The sequence below is a fragment of the Ahaetulla prasina genome, chromosome 3 (assembly GCF_028640845.1).
Source record: "Ahaetulla prasina isolate Xishuangbanna chromosome 3, ASM2864084v1, whole genome shotgun sequence".
Taxonomy (NCBI): domain Eukaryota; kingdom Metazoa; phylum Chordata; class Lepidosauria; order Squamata; family Colubridae; genus Ahaetulla; species Ahaetulla prasina.
Genome location: NC_080541.1, coordinates 197,340,801 through 197,360,606, shown reverse-complemented (window position 1 = coordinate 197,360,606; position 19,806 = coordinate 197,340,801). Strand labels below are relative to the sequence as shown.

At 41.0% G+C, this 19,806-nt stretch overlaps 1 protein-coding gene across 1 annotated transcript in view; it reads left to right on the top strand.

The window, feature by feature from the left end:
* The first annotated feature begins 3,476 nt into the window (after positions 1-3,476).
* ARHGAP40 (Rho GTPase activating protein 40) overlaps positions 3,477-19,806 on the top strand; it is a 66,220-nt gene continuing 49,890 nt past the window's right edge. The window contains exon 1 of the mRNA XM_058177094.1: positions 3,477-3,612. The gene's annotated coding sequence lies outside the window, so the exon portion shown is untranslated. The remainder of the gene's footprint in view (positions 3,613-19,806) is intronic.

Sequence of the window (19,806 nt, the reverse complement as noted above, 5' to 3'; positions counted from 1 at the left end):
TTATAATTGGCCTAAAAAACTTTAAAATATATAAAACTAAAACCCCATTAAAATTAATATTAAAAAAATTTAAAATCGATAAAATTTAAGCCAGCCCCGCGCGAATGAAAAGATGTGTCTTCAGTTCGCGGCGGAAGGTCCGAAGGTCAGGTATTTGGCGTAAACCCGGGGGAAGCTCGTTCCAGAGTTTGGGAGCCCCCACAGAGAAGGACCTTCCCCTGGGGGCCGCCAGCCGACATTGCTTGGCGGACAGCACCCTGAGAAGTCCCTCTCTGTGAGAGCGTACGAGTCGGTGGGAGGCATGCGGTAACAGCAGGCGGTCCCGTAAGTACCCAGGCCCTAAGCCATGGAGTGCTTTGAAGGTAGTAACCAAAACCTTAAAGTGCACTCGAAAGGCCACAGGTAGCCAGTGCAGTCTGCGCAGGAGCGGTGTTACATGGGAGCTACGCGTACCTCCCTCTATCACCCGCGCAGCTGCATTCTGGACTAGCTGAAGCCTCCGAGTGCACCTCAAGGGGAGCCCCATGTAGAGAGCATTACAATAATCCAAGCGAGAGGTAACGAGCGCATGAGTGACTGTGCACAAGGCATCCCGATCAAGGAAGGGCCGTGGATAGCTCAGGCTGTTAGGAGCCTATTATTAGAACACAATAGCCTGCAATTACTGCAGGTTCAAGCCCGGCCCAAGGTTGACTCAGCCTTCCATCCTTTATAAGGTAGGTAAAATGAGGACCCAGATTGTTGGGGGGGCAATAAGTTGACTTTGTAAATATACAAATAGAATGAGACTATTGCCTTACACACTGTAAGCCGCCCTGAGTCTTCGGAAAAGGGCGGGATATAAATGTAAATTTAAAAAAAAAAAAAAAGGGGCGCAACTGCCGAACCAGGCGAACCTGGTGGAAGGCCCTCCTGGAGACGGCCGTCAAATGATCTTCAAACGACAGCTGTTCATCCAGGAGGACACCTAGGTTGCGCACCCTATCCTTTGGGGCCAATAACTCGCCTCCAACAGTCAGCCGCGGCTGCAGCTGACTGAATCGGGGTGCCGGCATCCACAGCCACTCCGTCTTGGAGGGATTAAGCTTGAGCCTGTTTCTCCCCATCCAGACCCGTACGGCTTCCAAACACCGGGACAGCACTTCGACAACTTCACTGGGGTGGCCCGGGGTGGAAAAGTACAGCTGAGTGTCATCAGCATACAGCTGGTATCTCACCCCAAAGCCACTGATGATCTCACCCAACGGCTTCATATAGATGTTGAACAGAAGGGGCGAGAGGATCGACCCCTGCGGCACCCCACAAGTGAGGCACCTCGCGGTCACCTCTGTCCCCCTGTCAACACCGTCTGCGACCGGTCAGAGAGATAGGAGGAGAACCACCGATAAACGGTGCCTCCCACTCCCAATCCCCCCAACCGGCGCAGCAAGATACCATGGTCGATGGTATCAAAAGCCGCTGAGAGATCTAATAGGACCAGGGCAGAGGAGTAACCCCTGTCCCTGGCCCTCCAGAGATCATCCACCAATGCGACCAAAGCTGTCTCCGTGCTGTATCCGGGTCGGAAGCCGGACTGGAACGGGTCTAGATAGACGGCTTCATCCAGGTATTGGGGTAGCTGTCGCGCCACAGCACTCTCTACAACCTTCGCAACGAAGCGAAGGTTGGAGACTGGACGATAATTACCCAAAATAGCTGGGTCCAGGGAGGGCTTCTTGAGGAGGGGCCTCACCACCGCCTCTTTCAAGGCGGCAGGGAAAACCCCTTCCAACAAAGAAGCGTTGATAATCCCCTGGAGCCAGCCTCGTGTCACCTCCTGAGTGGCCAGTACCAGCCAGGAAGGACACGGGTCCAGTAAACATGTAGTGGCGTGAAGCCTCCCCAACAACCTGTCCACGTCCTCAAATGCCATTGGACAAATTAGCTGGGAGTTAACAGTGCAGCTCCTTTGAAGACATTTCTTAAATTCTAAATGGTTATAACTTGAACTTTACCTTTTGCTTTTTGTTATAACTGAGAACATTCAACTGATATGAATAATCTCATCATTTTATCAAAAGGCCTTGATATCTTGCCAGGACTATTTTAGGGCAATAGAGTATTTCAATAAACTATTAACAGAGTTCAGGAAATAAGCTATGTATCAGAATCTTACATCTAATACTCGGAGATGGTTAACCTTGGTCCTAAGCATGAAAGTGAACCACTGAATCTATGCATCTTGTTCCTCCTATTGATATGAACTGAGTGGGAGGTCTTCTTTCCCATTGGGGAAACTTCTCACAAAGTAGTCTTGTCTCTGGAGGAATGTTTCTGTCAAGTCTCAGTGTATAATTTGAGGGGTAATGTGGCTCAGTTAACTGTACAGATAGTCCTCAACTTACAATTCATTTAGTGATGATTCAAACCACTGAAAAATGTGACTTATGACCAGTGGTGGGATTCAAGTAATTTAACAACCGGTTCTCTGCCCTAATGATTTCTTCCAACAACCAGTTTGCCAAACTGTTCAGAAAGTTAACAACCGGTTCTCCCGAAGTGGTGCGAACTGGCTGAATCCCACCACTGCTTATGACCATTTTTCAGTTACAACCTTTGCAGCATCCCCTATGATCATGCGAAGAAAATTCAGATACATGCAACTGGTTCATATTTATGATCATTGCTGTGTCCCAAGGTTATGTAATCCCCTTTTGTGAACCTTCTGACAAGCAAAGTCAATGGGAAGCCAGATTCACTTAACAGCTGTGTTACTAACTTATCAGCTGCAGTGATTCATTTAATAACTGGTGAGAAAGGTCATAAAATGAGATTTTCAATCATCCAAATCATGGTTGTCCCAAAGGATTTTTTTTTTTGAAAAGCCAACTGGACCTTTCTTTTTTTTCCTTTAAAAACATTTTGCTTTTCATCCAACAAGCTATTTTAGTTCTAACAACTGATAAGGAATGGAAGGATTTTCAGTAATAAATCCTTCCATTCTCCACCAGTTAGCTAGAACTGGAGAAGCTTCTTGGATGAGAAGCAAAACGTTTTCAAAAGAAAAAAACCCAAGAGTGTCCAGTTGCCCCCCCCCAAAAAAAGCACCATCTCTGGGTCACTTTAATGGTACAAGTTATTGCTGAACTCCGTGAAGGGACTCCCCACCCCCCCAATGCTGTAGTCTAGTGTAATCTTATACCGTGTCCTTCGCAACTATTTTAGTTTCAAAGAAGTTTCTTCAATGGCAATTGCTATATTTCCGTCTTAGTCTGGGTTCATATCCTGCGGCTAGGGTTCTCAAAGCATGTCCTAAATTGCAGAGGTACAAAACCCCACTTTTCCTCTTTTCGTTTTGCACGGTTCCTTTCCTTCCCTTTCTCTCTGCCGAGGACTTAAAACTTCCCCCTACCCCTCCGCGGGCTCCGCCCCCGGCTCCATTCATAGGCGACCTCGCAAAACAAAAACGCCTCGCACCAGCTGGAGAAAAAAAGGCGGGGGAGTGGCCGGTTGCTTCGGCTGCTTTCGCCGCAGTGTCCGCGTTCGTCCGGCTGGAGCTGAATCGGCGGGGTCTTTTGTTCTTCAGAAGTGCTTCATTGCGGGCGAGGAGAAGAGAGAGGGAGCCGTTTGAAGGTGGGTAGAAAAGCTTCCCCGATCCTCGTCCCATGCCAAGGACAGGGAAGCCGTGCGCTTTTACGCTTTGTCTGCGCCCTTGGTTGCCAGGATAAAAGGGTGGCGGAGAAGGTAGGAGAGACCAGACAGCCCAAGTTTTAGCAGCTTCCCTTGGTGCATCTTTACCCGTTGACCGAAATGAAAGAGAGCTGTTCTCCTGCAAGCGTCGCTTTTGCGAGGAGCAAGGCTGTCCCGGTGGAGAAGCTCGGATTTGAAGGGCTCCTGGAGGAGCAACTTTTCTGAACGAGACGCCAGGCTCACAATGAGCAGGATCCGTCCTCGAGTAAAAGCCACCCGAGTTCCTGAGCTGGAAGGAAGAAGCGGCGCGGTTGGTTACTCTACTGCTAGTTATACAGCGCAATAGAATTAGAAATGGAATAAAATTAGAAGTGGAATAGAAGTAGTAGTAGTAGTCCCCTGGATTAGCGGGAGGAAGGGGACTCCTACACAGGGGAAAGTGGAATGAGTTGCTGCTGGTATTCCTCTTTGCAGTATTTCAAAAAATCCCCACCCTATGGAGGGTTTGTATGCTATTCGCCGCAGCTCACTTGTGGCGAAGAATATGCCAGCGTAGTTTAGCAAATGGGAGCCCTGCGCGTTTCCTCGGGAGTAAAACGCGCTTGTGTTAGAAAAGTTCACGCTCCGAGCAACTTCAACACTCTAGCGCGCAAGCAAGTTTCCTCGTTTTTCCAATCTTACCTTTACAGAGCGATTCTCAGTCATCCAGATCGTTGGGTTTGTCCCCAAAGGCGCTTTTTCCAAAAGGCGAGTGGACTACCTTGGGTTTTTTTTTTCCTTCTTTGAAAACGTTTCTCGTGCAAATGAATAGAAGAACTGAAAGCTTCTTGGATGAGAAGCGAAACGTTTTCAAAGGGGAAAAAAACCCCCAAGAAAGTCCACTCGCCTTTTGGAAAAAAAGCCCCTTTGGGACCACTTCTTCCTTTTGGGTAAATGTGCCTGGCGTTTGAGGACTTAAAAGGGATGCGTGTTTCTCTTTTGCATTCTTCCGTTTCGCTACGTCCTTTGTTCAGTGTATTGCTATGTCCATTGTCTGCTAACAGCCAGAAGCTTATTACGATTTTTTATATTTTGTTATAGCCGCCCATTCCAAAACGCGATATTCCACATATTTTAAAGGAATAGTCACGACACGCAAAGCGAGAGGTTAGTCCACGGTTAAGCTCGAAGGTGGGGCTTCGCTGTTTTTGAAAAGCGTTGCTGTAATCCGGAGGGGTGCATCGTATTTCCCTCTCTGCCTGTGCAAACCATTAAGCAGCATTTTGTCGGCGTCAGCTGACAGGCTCCATTGTAAATGGTGATCGACTGCAAATGGATGGACCGTTAGTGCGGCAGTTGCTTTCCCGTTGGGCTTGCTCAGAAACACATGGGGTTGTTTTTTTGCTTAACTCTGAATAGCTAGGCTTACTCAGAAGGATGGGTGCTTTTATGCCAGAGGCAATCGGTTTGGTGGAGACTCGAGTTCACATTAAACAGAATTAGTAATATATCATTTGCAAATTGCTTCTAAAATAATCTGGAAACCAGAGCATAATCACTATGGATGGTTTTCCTACTCTGGATAGGGTACGACTGGTGGAGAAATCGTTTTAATGCTTTTGAAAAGGGGGCCTGGTTCCTCCAGATAGATAATTTTTATTGTTTTATTTATTTTGTCAAATACATATTAAATTATATATATATTAATATAAGCATGAATTGAATACATAAAATGAATACAATTGAAGGGAACATTAGGACAGGGATGGTAGGCACGCTGGTGCTCTTATGCATGCCCCTTACAGACCTCAGGAATGGGGTGAGGTCAACAGTAGCCAGTCTAAGTTTAAAATTTTGGGGATGTTGGGATGAAACCACAGAGTCAGGTAGTACATTCCAGGCATTGACCACTCTGTTGCTGAAGTCAAATTTTCTGCAATCGAGTGGTTCGTTTGTATTTATTGTGTGCTCGTGTATTATTGTGATTGAAGCTGAAGTAGGCATTGACAGGAAGGACATTTGTAGCAGATGATTTTATGAGCTATGCACAGGTCATACTGAAGGCATCGTAGTTCTAAATTTTCTAAGCCCAGAATTTCAAAATCAGAATTTCCTGATCTGGTACTAGAAAACTGAACCCAAAATAGCTGGTGCAGGGAGTTGATAAAGAAGAGATCAGCATAATTCATAATTATCGCTCTTTTTCCCTTATGCTGACTATATTTTTGTTTATTACTTTTACAAATAACTAAAGGCAGTGAACATATTTTAATATACCTCCCTCTTCGTATTTTCCCCATAATAACAACATTGTGAAGTGGGTTGGGCTGAAAGAGAATGACTGGCCCAAAATAACTCAGCTGGCTTTCATGCCTAGGGTGACACTAAAACTCATGATCTCCTGCATTCTAGTCTAGTGTACTCCACTCCACTCCACTCTACTCTACTCTATTCTCTATTCTCTATTGCAATATATCTGCAGATATCAGCACACATTGAGGCAGTCTTAGATAATTTTGAGTGCCCAAAATAAAATAACAATTAGAAATTAATTTTTCAAATGGATGAGATCTCATAAGATTGCAGTAGCAGAAACATCATGCAGTTGGCGATGGGGGCAGAACTCTCCAGAAGATTTCCAGTGAGAATGCCAAATTCTTCATGAGTTCCAAGCACTATCATGAGATTTGGGACATTGCATTTAATTTATTATTTTCTTTTATATTATGTATCCTTTTACAATGGTAAGCCACTCAGAATGTTTTTGGAGCTGGACGGTCTTGAACCGAATAAATGTACTCTTCAGGCACTATTTATCATGTTCCACTGGTTGGAATCTACTGATGTTTTTTGAAGACTGAGCTTTGTTTATTAGCACAATACTTTCTGTCTCTTCCTTCTTTTCCTACCAAGTTTTAGTCTGGCCTGTGCCTGCTGTCTTTAACATTCATTCAAAACAAAGCATTCAAAAGTCCAAGTGGTTTTCCTGTCATCTTTTCATCCTGGAAATTTAAAGCAATAGGCCAGTTGTAACAAAAGACATTTTAGAATATTTTTTAAAATACTATCTAAGTTTCAGCTGTAAAACCAGCTTCACAAAATTAGTAGAACGAAGAATGTTTTAGTTCTTGACTTCAGATTCAAACATGGCTGACCAGAAGTAACGGTCATCATGTTGGTAGGAACCTATGCCAGTTAATGGTTTCATCTGAATTTTGTGAAATGATGGCAATAGTTCTGGGTTCCATCGGTACTCTTTCTGGATTTCTCATTTAGCAATTAGTTGGATTTACAAGATATAATTAGCTGGTATACTAGACCAAGCTAAAGAATACATATAAATTTGTGCAATAATAATAAACTACCGTATATACTCGAATATAAGCCGATCCGAGTATAAGCCGAGGTCCCCAATTTTACCCCAAAAACTGGGGTAAAACTGGGGACTCGAGTATAAGCCGAGGGTGGGAAATGAGGCACCTACCGGTCGGCGAAACCCTCCCTCCCTCGGCCGAGAAGGCTGGCGGCTCCCCCGCCCCGCCCTCTCACTGCACCGGCAGGGCTTCCCCGCGCTAAAGCAAAAGCCCGCCAAGTTCGCGCCGGCCGGTATAATGTGAAAAAAACGAAAAAAAAAAAAACTCGAGTATAAGCCGTATATACTCGAGTATAAGCCGAGGGGACGTTTTTCAGCACAAAAAACGTGCTGAAAAACTCGGCTTATACTCGAGTATAAGCCGAGGGGACGTTTTTCAGCACAAAAAACGTGCTGAAAAACTCGGCTTATACTCGAGTATATACGGTACTTGTAAGGGACGCGGTGGCTCAGTGGCTAAGACGCTGATCTTGTCGATCGAAAGGTCGGCAGTTCAGCGGTTCAAATCTCTAGTGCCACGTAATGGGGTAAGTTCCCATTACTTGTCCCAGCTTCTGCCAACCTAGCAGTTTGAAAGCACATAAAAATGCAAGTAGAAAAAATAGGGACCACCTTTGGTGGGAAGGTAACAGAGTTCCGTGTGCCTTTGGTATTGAATCATGCCGGCCACATGACCATGGAGATGTCTTCGGACAGTGCTGGCTCTCCGGCTTTGAAATGGAGATGAGCACCACCCCCTAGAGTCGGGAATGACTAGCACATATGTGCAAAGGGAACCTTTACCTTTATCTTCAATAAACTACTTACTCCAGATGGTGCGGTGATAAGGGGAAAAGTTTTATTTTAATGTTTTCAGCCACCGACTTGCCTTGAGGTGAGATGGGCATCAGAAAAATGTAATAAAAACAACTTCTACAAATTTCTTCTACAACAGTTGTCCTGAATTAACATTTTGATTTCTTGTTATGGGTCAATAGTTCCTACTCATTCCTTGGGGGATTAGTAGTACTGTACATGTAATCCTTGTTTAGCAATTGCCTCATTTAGCAACTATTTGAAGTTATGACAGTAATAAAAAAAAAAAGTAACTTTGAGGTCATTCCTCAGGAGAGCTGAAGTAAGATCATAAGCACAGCTTTAGTTTCACTTAGCAACCATTTTTCTAAACAAATAAGTTGTGGGTGCAGATTGTGGCCACTAAATAAGGACTGCCTCCAATGTGTTCCAGCCCTTATCCATAAAAACTGGGTTGGTGGGTGTGTTATGGTTTTTGGTATATAGAACTTATTGATGGCTGAATCAGCTTTTGGTTGTATGTATTTATCATACAAGATTTGAAAGTGGGGAACTTGGTTGGATATCAAATGGATGAAAAACTTGCAGTGATTTCTGTGGTATTATTTTTACCTTATTACACTCTGGAAACTTATGGTTTCTTAAAAGTACAGACTCTAGTTTGAGAGAATATTGATGATTTAATCCAAACCGTCTGGTATTTTAATGTATTGTTACTAGAAGTTTGGGAGAGATGGGGTATAATGGAACATTTTGTAGGGTAACTATCAACTCTGAAGGCATCCTTTCATCAAGTTCTACCAATTATGCATTTATCTAACATTAATTGAAATGTATTATCAGTATAATTGTTACTCACTTTATTGTACTATTTCTAGTGTTAACCTGTTGTATTAACCTGTTGATGTGTGAAGCTTTCTAGGTGCATATGTCTTTAGTGAAGTAAACTGAGGATAGAAAAAATATTAATTTCAATAGTGTCTTGATTAAAAAAATCAAGAAAACAACCAATTGAAGGACTAAATCCTACAAACAAATTGGAATGAAATTATACACCCAGATCTTCACTTGAACTGAACTGTAGTTATTTGCATAAAATGCAAGTAGTGGGCAAATATGCCTATACTATGTGCATGATTTTTTCTGTGAATTGGAACAAAAATTGAACAAACAAAGTTAAATAAACCTAGCTTAACAAATTCATTCTATAGATACAGCAGTTTATTTGGACTAGCTTCATAGCAAGTGTTCAGATTACAAATGAAGTGAATATATGTGTCCCAAGATAATGTTGCAGAACCCAATCTGGGTCGGTCACTGGGACCAGAGGTTTTGTCTTCCCAGATTTCAGACTCATGCTGGAGCCCATCTTCAGGGAACGTCCCTCTAGCAGTGTTCAGATTATTTAATGAAATATATTAATATTTAATCATGAGCCACTGTTTGTATGACGTTGAAATGATGTTACAATTTGGCAGTTCTAAAAGCACAGGATGTACTTTGTCCTTCAATTCCTCCAAGGAGCCTAGCTCTTTCACCTTGCAAACTGCATCATGGATCATTAACATTGTGATAGTTGTAAGTTATTTAAAAGATTTATATGGCCACCTATCTTGTGAGCCATACAGTCAGCTTGCAGCAACAGTTTAAAAACAATAAAAGCCAACATCTGTAACTTTGAGTCACATAAATATGCTGCCCTCTGTTTCTTTAAATAAGCAAACAACAATTGAGTTACTTAGAGAAGTCAATTGATTAGTGCAGGGTTGTCCAAACTTGGCAACTTTAAGACTTGTGGACTTCAACTCCCAGAATTCCTCAGCCAAAGTTGCCAAGTTTGGACACCTCTGGATTAGAGCTTTCACCAGAAGGGAGAGAGAGAATAACTTTTAGAACAGCTACTTGAGGGGAAAAAAAGTGATTTGGAGGTGGATACATTCTTATAAAATTTCTGAGTTACGGAGGAAAAAAAATGTAGTGTACTGTTTTTCCGTTCTGTTATATTGCTGAAACCAAATATCTGTTGGATTGAATTGGTTGGAGATTTAGGGCTGATGAGAGGAAATACTTTTTTACACAGCATATACTGGTAATTAAACTGTGGAATTTATTGTACTATAAGATATTATAATGAGTTTAAAGAGGGATTAATTAGACTATCATTGGTTGCAAGAGATGGTAGCAATGTAATAGCAATAGCACTTAGACTTTATATACCTCATCATAGTGCTTTTACAGCCCTCTCTAAGTAGTTTACAGAGTCAGCATATTAACCCTAATAATCTGGGTCCTCATTTTACTGATCTCAGAAGGATGGAAGACTGAGCTACCCTTGAACTGGTCAGCAGAATCAGCTTGCAATACTAATTCTAAGGACTGTGCTACCATGGCACTAACTAGATTTCAAGCTATGGATAGTCTTTTTTGAGTTACAACCACAATGGAACCTACCCATCAGGATCATAAATCAGGTCACCCATGTCGCAGACTTAATTTTACAACTGTTGTTAAGCAAACCAATGATTTGCTGTAGGTTGGTTTTGCCAAAGTTCAGAAGTAAATGCTAATTTTTGGCAAAACTGTTGTAAAATATGGTCATATAATTGTAGGATGCTGCAAATGGCTATGAATGCAGCCTGGTTGCTGAGCACCTGAATTGCAGTCACATGGTGGGGATCGGAATTTCAAATCTGGGTTGTAAATACTCCCAGGGAGGTCCATTGTAACTTTAAACAGTCGCTAAGTGACTAGTCATAAGTCAAGCACTGTTGTAGACAAAGATGTAAGGGAGGAGAGAAAAGGAACTGGAAGTACCTATGTACTAATTCCTATATATTGCATTTTACAACCAACCTCATTAAAATTTCAGTTACTGTCATGAAATACAGATTGAGTACATTAAGGAGCACAAGAAGCATGGTCTCTGGTAGCTTCTAATAAAGTTCTGCTGAACAAATAGACTTTTATTAGCATAGGATGTCATTTGGATTTTTAACCTTAAGCTGAAAAATGCGTTGAAAACTGTTTTGACTCCCTTTTTAAGTATACTTTGATCATATCATTTTTGGCGTTAAAAAGCCCTTCTGGCTTCCTTCCTTTCTTTCTTCCTTTCTTTCTTCCTTCCTTCCTTCCTTCCTTCCTTCCTTCCTTCCTTCCTTCCTTCCTTCCTTTCTTTCTTTCTTTCTTTCTTTCTTTCTTTCTTTCTTTCTTTCTTTCTTTCTTTCTTTCTTTCTTTCTACAAATAAATAAATCCCAACACTGGAATGATCTACTTTTAAGATCACTAAGCAACTACTCCCTCTGTTGGTTGGTTTCTGCTATGATCGTTTTATTTCATACATATGGAAAGCAGGGGAAGTGTACCTATCCAATTCTGCAGTCTACTATTAGCCTGAGCTACATGGCTGTTGTTCTCCCTATCTGTTCTTGTCATGAGGCAAAATGCTTTTCGTGCAGTCTCCCCCTCCTTACGTTATGCTATAGTGCATTTAAAGAAGGCTAATGGCATTTATTTGTTTATTTCTATCTCTGATGAATATGTCTAATATTCCTTCCTCCTCCTGTCTCACCCACAACAACAATCCGATGGGATGGGCTGAGCTGAGCTGAAAGAGTGACTGGCCCAAAGTCACCCAGCTGGCTTTCATGGCCAAAACAGACTCCGAACTCAGTTTCTCTTGTTTTGCTTTCAAAAATTTGCTTTCAAATTCTCCAGCCTAATTTTTCAAGCATAATTTACAACTAAATAATTATGCTTCATTGCCTGCTCTCTCCCTTCTCTGAATCACTTGGAAGATAACAGCAGTGACTTGTCATTGAGAGTTGGGCAGCATATAGATTTTAATTACTAACGTTAACATGAACTTTTTCTCTACCGAAAATGTTTGCAATCGGTAATGTTAGCTTAACATGTTTATACATCTCAAAATCTAAAAACTATAACTACTTCTGCTCTGCTTTGGTGCTCTTCAGGAACCTTTTTAACCAACAATCTGGATGTAGATCTTAACCTCCCAGTCCATCTCAAAACCATCAGCCAACATTGTTCTTTAGTAAAAGAAGAAATCTTCAAGAGTTAGTGCTGCCTAGCTCCATCTTAAGTGGCCTACAAATCCTACAAGCTTTTGTTCCCAAAATTTCTTTTCGTTTTTTTTTTTAACAGTCTCTCTTCCTTTCCCATTTCAGTAAGCCCATATCTTACTTTGTGAGAAAATTTGCCTTTGGGAAGCTAAGCTGGTCCTATTTTCAGATTTTTCTCCCCCTTATCGCACTAGGACAAAGAACATATGCTGTATTTGATTGTCTTGTTTGTGCTTCTGTAACTGCTTCAGAAGAAGGTATGACTTCCTGGAGACTGCCTAATTGAAAAGCATCCCCAAAACAAAGACAGTTGCTAATATGTACTCCAATAGGCAGGGTATTCTGTGCTACACTACAGCATTTTTGGGTGTAAAAATAGAGTTGGGTATGATACATATCCTCCAAGTTAGTCTGCTGTTCATTGGCAGTAGTGGAGGATGCTGTGTTATTGCTGATGCTGATTGCAGCATTCCATTCACCCTTTGTATGTGGAAGTGTGGGAGAAGCGATAACATCTTGTCCTTCACCTCTAGAAGCAAAGTATCTTAAACCCCATGCAATCCTTATTTGTAGTGGGTGACCTTCTGATTCCTTTTGTACTTCGCCCACTGATATTGGTTTTCTGGTTATATTTGTAAGACTACCTTCATGGAAGGTTTCTGATATTCAGATACCATTAATTTGCTAATCTAAACAAATATTTTCCTGCAAATAACTTTGTGAAGTCTTAGCTCTCTGGGGAAGATTCTAACGCTGGGAAAGGAAAAGAAGAGGACAACAACCAGCAATTTGTATGATTGTTGTAGGGTAGTGTATGAGCTCAATTTCTTTGCAGATGAGTGTACTGCTAGAAGAACTGAAAGACAGTTAGATGCAGATTATCATGGAGAAAATCTTAAGTGGTCACTATGAGTTGACAATTATTTGATGGCATGTAATCAGTTGCGATGAGAGGTAGGTTGGTATAGTGCAGGGACTCAAACTCAAGAGCTGGAGGCTGGATCCAACCCATGGGGTGCTCAGACCTGGCCCGCAGGGCCACCCTGGAAACAGCGAAGGACTGGTCTGTGATGCCTCTAACAGCAAAAACAGAGCTCACTGGCAGAAGGCTGTATGAGGCTGTTGTGGCCAAAAACAGAGCTCACTGGCAGAAGGCTGTATGAGGCTGTTGTGGCCAAAAACAGAGCTCGGGAGGGCCTTCCAAGACTCCGTTTTTGGCCACAACAGCCTCATACAGCCTTCTGCCAGTGAAAACAGAGCTCAAGGAGCCGTGTGTGGTACCCCCGAACTCCATTTTCGCTTGCAGGGGCTGCAAGAGGCCGTGCAGATGAAAACAGAGTTTGGGAGCCCATTTTCACTGGCAGAGTGTTCGGGCCACCATAGGTGCCCCCGACAAGTGACGTCAAGCTGGCCATGCCAACCCCGGTCCCCCAAGGTCAAACACAAACCTGATGCGGCCCTCAATGAAATCAAGTTTGACACCCTTGGTTTAGTGGTTAAGGTCCTAGACTATAAATCGGGAAACTTAGTTCTTGTTCTACCTTAGATACAAAACCAGCTGAAAACTTTGGGGCCAGCACCTTCTCTCAGCCTTAAGAAAAGAAAAGTGGTAAACCATTTCCAAAAACGTTGCTAACAAAACTTGAGGGACTTGTTCAGGCAGTTACCAGGATTTTTTTTTTTTTAATTCTTATGTGTCTGCATTTTCTAGCAATAAAGAGGTTCAAAGTCTGGATTTGCTGTGATGCATCAAACCAAATATTTCTGTAGTTAGCTAATTAGCTTTATTTCCAATTGTGGTTTTCTCACAAACCTTTTATCTGTTACATGACAACCACTGAAGAATAGCAATCCTAGGCAATTACATAATTTCATATGACTGTTGTGTCACTTTATTAGGAAGCATGAGAAATTGATCAGTTGATTGTTCCCTCCTGTGTGATCATTTGATCTTTTCTCAGAAAATAGAAAGAGCTTCCTTCTAGTTCTTTAAAATCCACTGAGTGAAAGAAGAAAATGCAATTCAATGGAATATAGAAACTTAACAAAGGCCACTTCCAAGAAGAGCAATAGAAAGGGAATGGAAACTGACAGCCATCATTTAACTTTTAATCTGAGAGATATACAGGAAGATGTGTTCAGCGCCCACAGTTGGGACTGCAACCATCATAATTATTAGTTGCCCATTATCCGAAATTTTGATCATGTGACCTGGGGATGCTGCAACAGTTGTAGGCTGAAAACTCACACTATCATAACTCACTTTTTTCAGTGTGGTCATAACTTTGAACTGTCCCTAAACATTGTTGTAAGTTGGGGACTACCTATAATGAGAAAGAAGCTCTGTGCTTTTTTAAAAACATCTCCAGAATCTCCTTATAATTGAGGGGGAAAATCTAAGCAGTTTTCAGTAGGAGAATCTTAAGAGTTCACTTCCTGCAATTTTCATCTCATAGTGTACATTTTGAGGGAAGTTCCAAATATTTCTTGAAAAATGAATAATAGTCCCTTAACAGAGGGTATTTTTTTCCTTGAAGAGACAATTGCAGGCTACTATGGCCTAAATAGGGACACGGTGGCTCAGGGGCTAGGACGTTGAGCTTGATCGAAAGGTCGGCAGCTCAGCGGTTCGAATCCCTAGTGCTGCTGTGTAACGGGGTGAGCTCCTGTTACTTGTCCCAGCTTCTGCCAACCTAGCAGTTTCGAAAGCACGTAAAAATGCAAGTAGAAAAAATAGGGACCATCTTTGGTGGGAAGGTAACAGTGTTCCGTGCGCCTTTGGTGTCTAGTCATGCCGGCCACATGACCACGGAAACGTCTTCGGACAGCACTGGCTCTTCGGCTTTGAAACAGAGATGAGCACCGCCCCCTAGAGTCGGCAACGACTAGCACGTATGTGCGAGGGGAACCTTTACCTTTACCCTATGGCCTAAATGACAGCATTTATTTCCAAAAGAAGCTGTATTGGTCAGTTACTGGTAGATCCTAAATAAAGTATGTTTTGGCTAAAGAAAGTAGTGAGTGAAAAAAATGTTAAGATATGCACGTGTTCTTGTTCTTCCTTAACTGTTGCAGTTCAAGAATTTACTGGCAGTGAGGGAGGACAATAAAAAGAGGGAAAGAGTGAGAAATTTTATTTTATTTATTTATTTAAGAAATGTACATGGTTGTCCAAATCACTCACAGTAACTTGTGGCAAATTATAAGAATTCCCCATCTTTTGATCAGTGTGCTGGAGAAGACTCCTGCGAGTCCCTTGGACTTCAAGGTGATCAAACCGTTCAGTCCTAGAGGAGATCAACTCTGACTGCTGTTTAGAAGGCCAGATTCTGAAGATGAAACTCCCAATACTTTGGCCACCTAATGAGAAGGAAGGGTTCACTGGAGAAGAGCCTAATGCTGGGAAAGATTGAGGGCAAAAGAAGAAGGGGACGACAGAGAATGAGGTGGCTGATGGAGTCACTGATGGAGTCAGCATGAGCTTAAATAGACTCCAGAGGATGGTAGAGGACAGGAAGGCCTGGAGGAACGTTGTCCATGGGGTCGCAATGGGTCGCAACTAACAACAACAACAAAAATGGCCTGAAAAATAGGGAAGGGGGATTGTTTACTTCGTTTATTGCTAGGTATTGACTGAATTGTTACATTGCAGGAAACCATGATTGACTTGATATACTGATCAAATTTAGGCATAAGTCATGCCTTATAAATTATTAAAGTACAGGAAACCAATCAAACACTATTGGGGCATTAGTGTAAAGTGTGAATCCTATCCCTGTGATGATTCTCATATGTATATACTTTACCTGTCCAAAGCTGCATCACAGGAAATGATTATGGTACTTACTTGTGTCAATTAACTATTTTATAATAACCATGGAGTTAACTAAAGGCTTTCCCTGTCAAATTAGGCAGGAATCTTTTTTAATTTTATTGAAAGAGTTTGAGTTGTTTGCCTGTGAACCACTCTTAATCCCACTAATCTTCATGTGTCTTGACTAGACAAAGACTTGAATTAATGTTTTTTTGTGTGCATCTATTGAGGATTATGATTCTAAATAAGAGTACAAGTGTTGTTTATATTCTCTTACTAGTTTTAAATTAGATGTATTAGGTGTACCATATTTTTTAGACTATAAGACGCACTGGTGTATAAGAGGCACCAAGATTTCGAAAAGGTAAGCAAGAAAAAAAAGGGGGTTGTCCTCCCTGGCCCCCAGAAGCACTCTGCATGTCTCCCAAACCCTCTGCGCATCCCGTTTTTGCTAAAAATAATTTTCGCAAAAACAGGATGTGTAGAGGGTTTGGGAGGCCTACAGAGTGCTCCTGGGCGCTGGAGGGGGCAAAAACGCGACACCTGGGGGGTTTGAGAGGCCAAAAACGGTCCTTTTTTTGCAAAAACAGGATGCACAGAGAATTTGGGAGGCCTGGGAAATGTTCCTGGGGGCTGGGGAAGGCAAAAATTCACCCGTTTTTGAAAAAAAATGGGCCCGTTTTTGGCCTCCCAAACACCCACCCACATTGAGTTTTTGCCCTCCCCAGCCCCTGGGAGCACTCAGGCCTGTTTTTCGCAAAAATGGGATGCGCTGGGTCGAGTTTCGGGAGGCTAAAAATGGCTGTATTCGGTGTATAAGATGCACCAACATTTCCACCCTCTTTTTGGGGTGTGTGGAAGTGTGTCTTATACTCCGAAAAAGTACCTGTTGTTGCCTAATTGTACTGTATGCTGCTTAAGGCCTTTTGAATGAAAGAATGAAATCTTCATAAAAATGGTTATTTTGCTTACATAAATATGAAAACTTTGAAATGAAGAATCAATATACTTCAGGCCTTATTTGCTCAATAACAGGTGGCCTTAATGCATCAGGTCTGGAAGGATATCCTTTGGGAAAGAGGTGGATAAACAAAATGAAGAGATGACTTGTTTTTGTAGCCCAGTTGAGTCTCAAAGAAACCCAGCATTTGCAAATAACACTCTTAACATAGTAGAAGGAAATCCTGTCTTTTTGTGTAGGACTTGAGGAGAGAGATTGTCATTTACATCCTTAGCAGCTGATCTGAAAAGCAGCTGCTTAGACTTTAAACACATTAAAATGTGTTTTTGTGCCTCTTGACTTGACTAAATGGAATACAAGATAGAGTTAATGTAATTGATTTGGGGGCCAAATGGAAACAGTTTCCTTGATCTTGACTTGACATTTGGTTAGTGTGAAACCGCAAAAGATTTTCACACTTAACACCTTACCATTTGCTATCCTATTCTTCCTCAGTTGGGGTTAAAAATCATACTCAAACTGATTGAATGCAGTACTCTTCTGCATTCAAATTATCCTTGATTACATAATCCATACACCATTTGAACTCAAAATAATTAGGACGCTATTTCTGGATGCAAACACATTTTCTTGACCACGGAAATGTGTTCATATTTGGTATGAGGCAAAGAATAATCTTTAAAAACTTGCATGCAGTCCTTAGGAAACTCAAACATATAACCTGTTCTATTTTATTTATAAACAGAATCTATTTATTTACTAGCCAAATGTGATGTCAAGTCAAGAAAAAATCAAGATCTCTCACCTTCCCCTCCCCCCTTTAAGCATTCTACTAAAGCAGATATTTTAAAAATCAGAGTCTTCATCTGATGATCTGGACTACAGTATCAAAAATACACAAATTTCTGTATGAGGAATGGAATAGGAGGGATGAGAAAATGTGATTTGATAACAGAATGGAGAAGGGAAAGGTATTGATAGAAATTGAATGGTAACATTTATTATCAGTTTTATAAATGGCCATTTTGCATTGGGCAACTATAGCATTATAAATTTTTACGCCTGGTTTTTGATCACAAAGTACCCCAAACTTTTTCCTTCATTGGATTGTAAGGACCCTATTGCTTGAAAAGGGGTGGGTGGGTTGTTATGGTATAGTCAAAAGAAGACAAAAAGAGAAAAAAGAAAGCTTTCAATGAACAAGGAGACAAATTTTGTTTAGCTAAGAGAGTGTAGATTCGGACAAAGTGCAATTATCTTTAGAGAACTGTTAAATTAACAATAGTCTTGTCAGCTCCTGTCAACGGGAAAAATATTCTGGTTTTATGCAGTCATGCATAAGTGAAGACAATTGCTGGCCTTTATCCAAAAAATTATTCATAATTTAAAAGAAGCTCATAAACAAACCAGAATTTTGGAATTGGCCTTCATGTGACAGACACTCATCTGAACAATAGTTTTGCTGGATTTAGTAGTGCTTTATATAGTGCAAGTAAAATAACTTATTTATATGATATAAATCACGGTTTTCTCACCAAATGAAGGATCTAAAAATAGACTGTAGTAATGAATTGAAAGTGGCCCCAAAATAGGGTAAATGGAAATTTATATAAAGTAAATTACATGAAATTCAACAAAATTAACTTGAATTTTAGAGAAAGTTGGGAAATAAAAAAGTTCAAAGCATCTCAAACCAAGACCTCGTTATGCAAACAACTTTGCTGGTAGTGGTCAGATGGTAAAGGGATTTTGAAGAAAAATTTCTGATGCTGGTCTTAAGATACGCAGATATGGAAATAGGTAATCCTTTAATTCTAAATTAGGAAAACTTTAGAATTATGATCTATTACAATTTCATTGGTTTTGTATAAAAATAACCTTTTGTGACTTACTGAGCAAATGAAGGCTAAACAAATTATACCTTAGCCTGAGATCTATACATAGCTGTAAGGAGGCACTTTTCCAGAAACAGAGTAGGAATAATTGATGAAGCATTGGCATAAGGGTAAATATTTTAGCAGTTGCAGCTTCTACACAAAAGAGGAAGGTCATCAATAGATTTGAAGAAATTTATAAATTTGTAGAACTTAAAAGAACATTTTAATAGTTCCTTCTGCCTTAAACTTTCCAATATGTTCTGCAGCTCCACTAGTAATAAAAATGTGTATGATGGTAGAATGCAGCAGCTGGACTGAATAACAGAGTGGGAAGGGACCTTGGAGGTCCTGTAGTCCAGTCTCCTGCACAAGCAGGAGACCCTATATTGTCATACAGGCAATATAATGATGTTAACCCAATTTTTTCCCCCTTCACATCTATGCATTCATGTGTAAATTATCTTTATAAAGCCTTAGGGATTTAAATTCTCAGGACATTTAAAAGATTTAGTCAGTCTTAATTCCATTTTTCTTGTCCCAAGTTGCTGGTTAAGGAATAAAGGTGATTCCCCCCATCCCTCTTCCCCTACCAGATCTTCCTAGATTGGTGCTTGTTTTGTGCGAGATCAGCTATTACTTTAGCTGATGTTTTTCAGCTATGCAAGCTGAAGTTTGATGCTTGTTTCCCCCCCCCCCGCCCCCATGGGTATGATTTAAAATACTCTTGACCTGCAGTCAGACTGGTATTATTAATTTCCTATCTTACCCCTGCAGAATGTGCGGTCTAAACATACAATGTTCCAATTAGGAAGAGCAAAACAAAGGGCACTTCTATTAAGCTTTATCAAGGAAAAAAGCATCTTTAGTCTAAGCAGAGTGTTGGGTTAATGTCAAGGACTATAGAAATGTCTGGAGCTTGGGGGGGAAGGCTGGCTATAGTAGAAGCAGCTTTGACCTACCTTAGCAAAATTTTATTTATTTTTCATTTATTTATTTGTTGAGTACATATTAGATAATATATATATATTATGAATTGAATACATAAAATGAATACAATTAAAGGGAACATTAGGACAGGGACGGTAGGCACGCTGGTGCTGTTACGCTCTTATGCCTAGAATAGAATAGAATAGAATAGAATAGAATAGAATAGAATAGAATAGAATAGAATAGAATAGAATTTATTGGCCAAGTGTGATTGGACACACAAGGAATTTGTCTTGGAGCATATGCTCTTAGTGTACACAAAAGAAAAGAT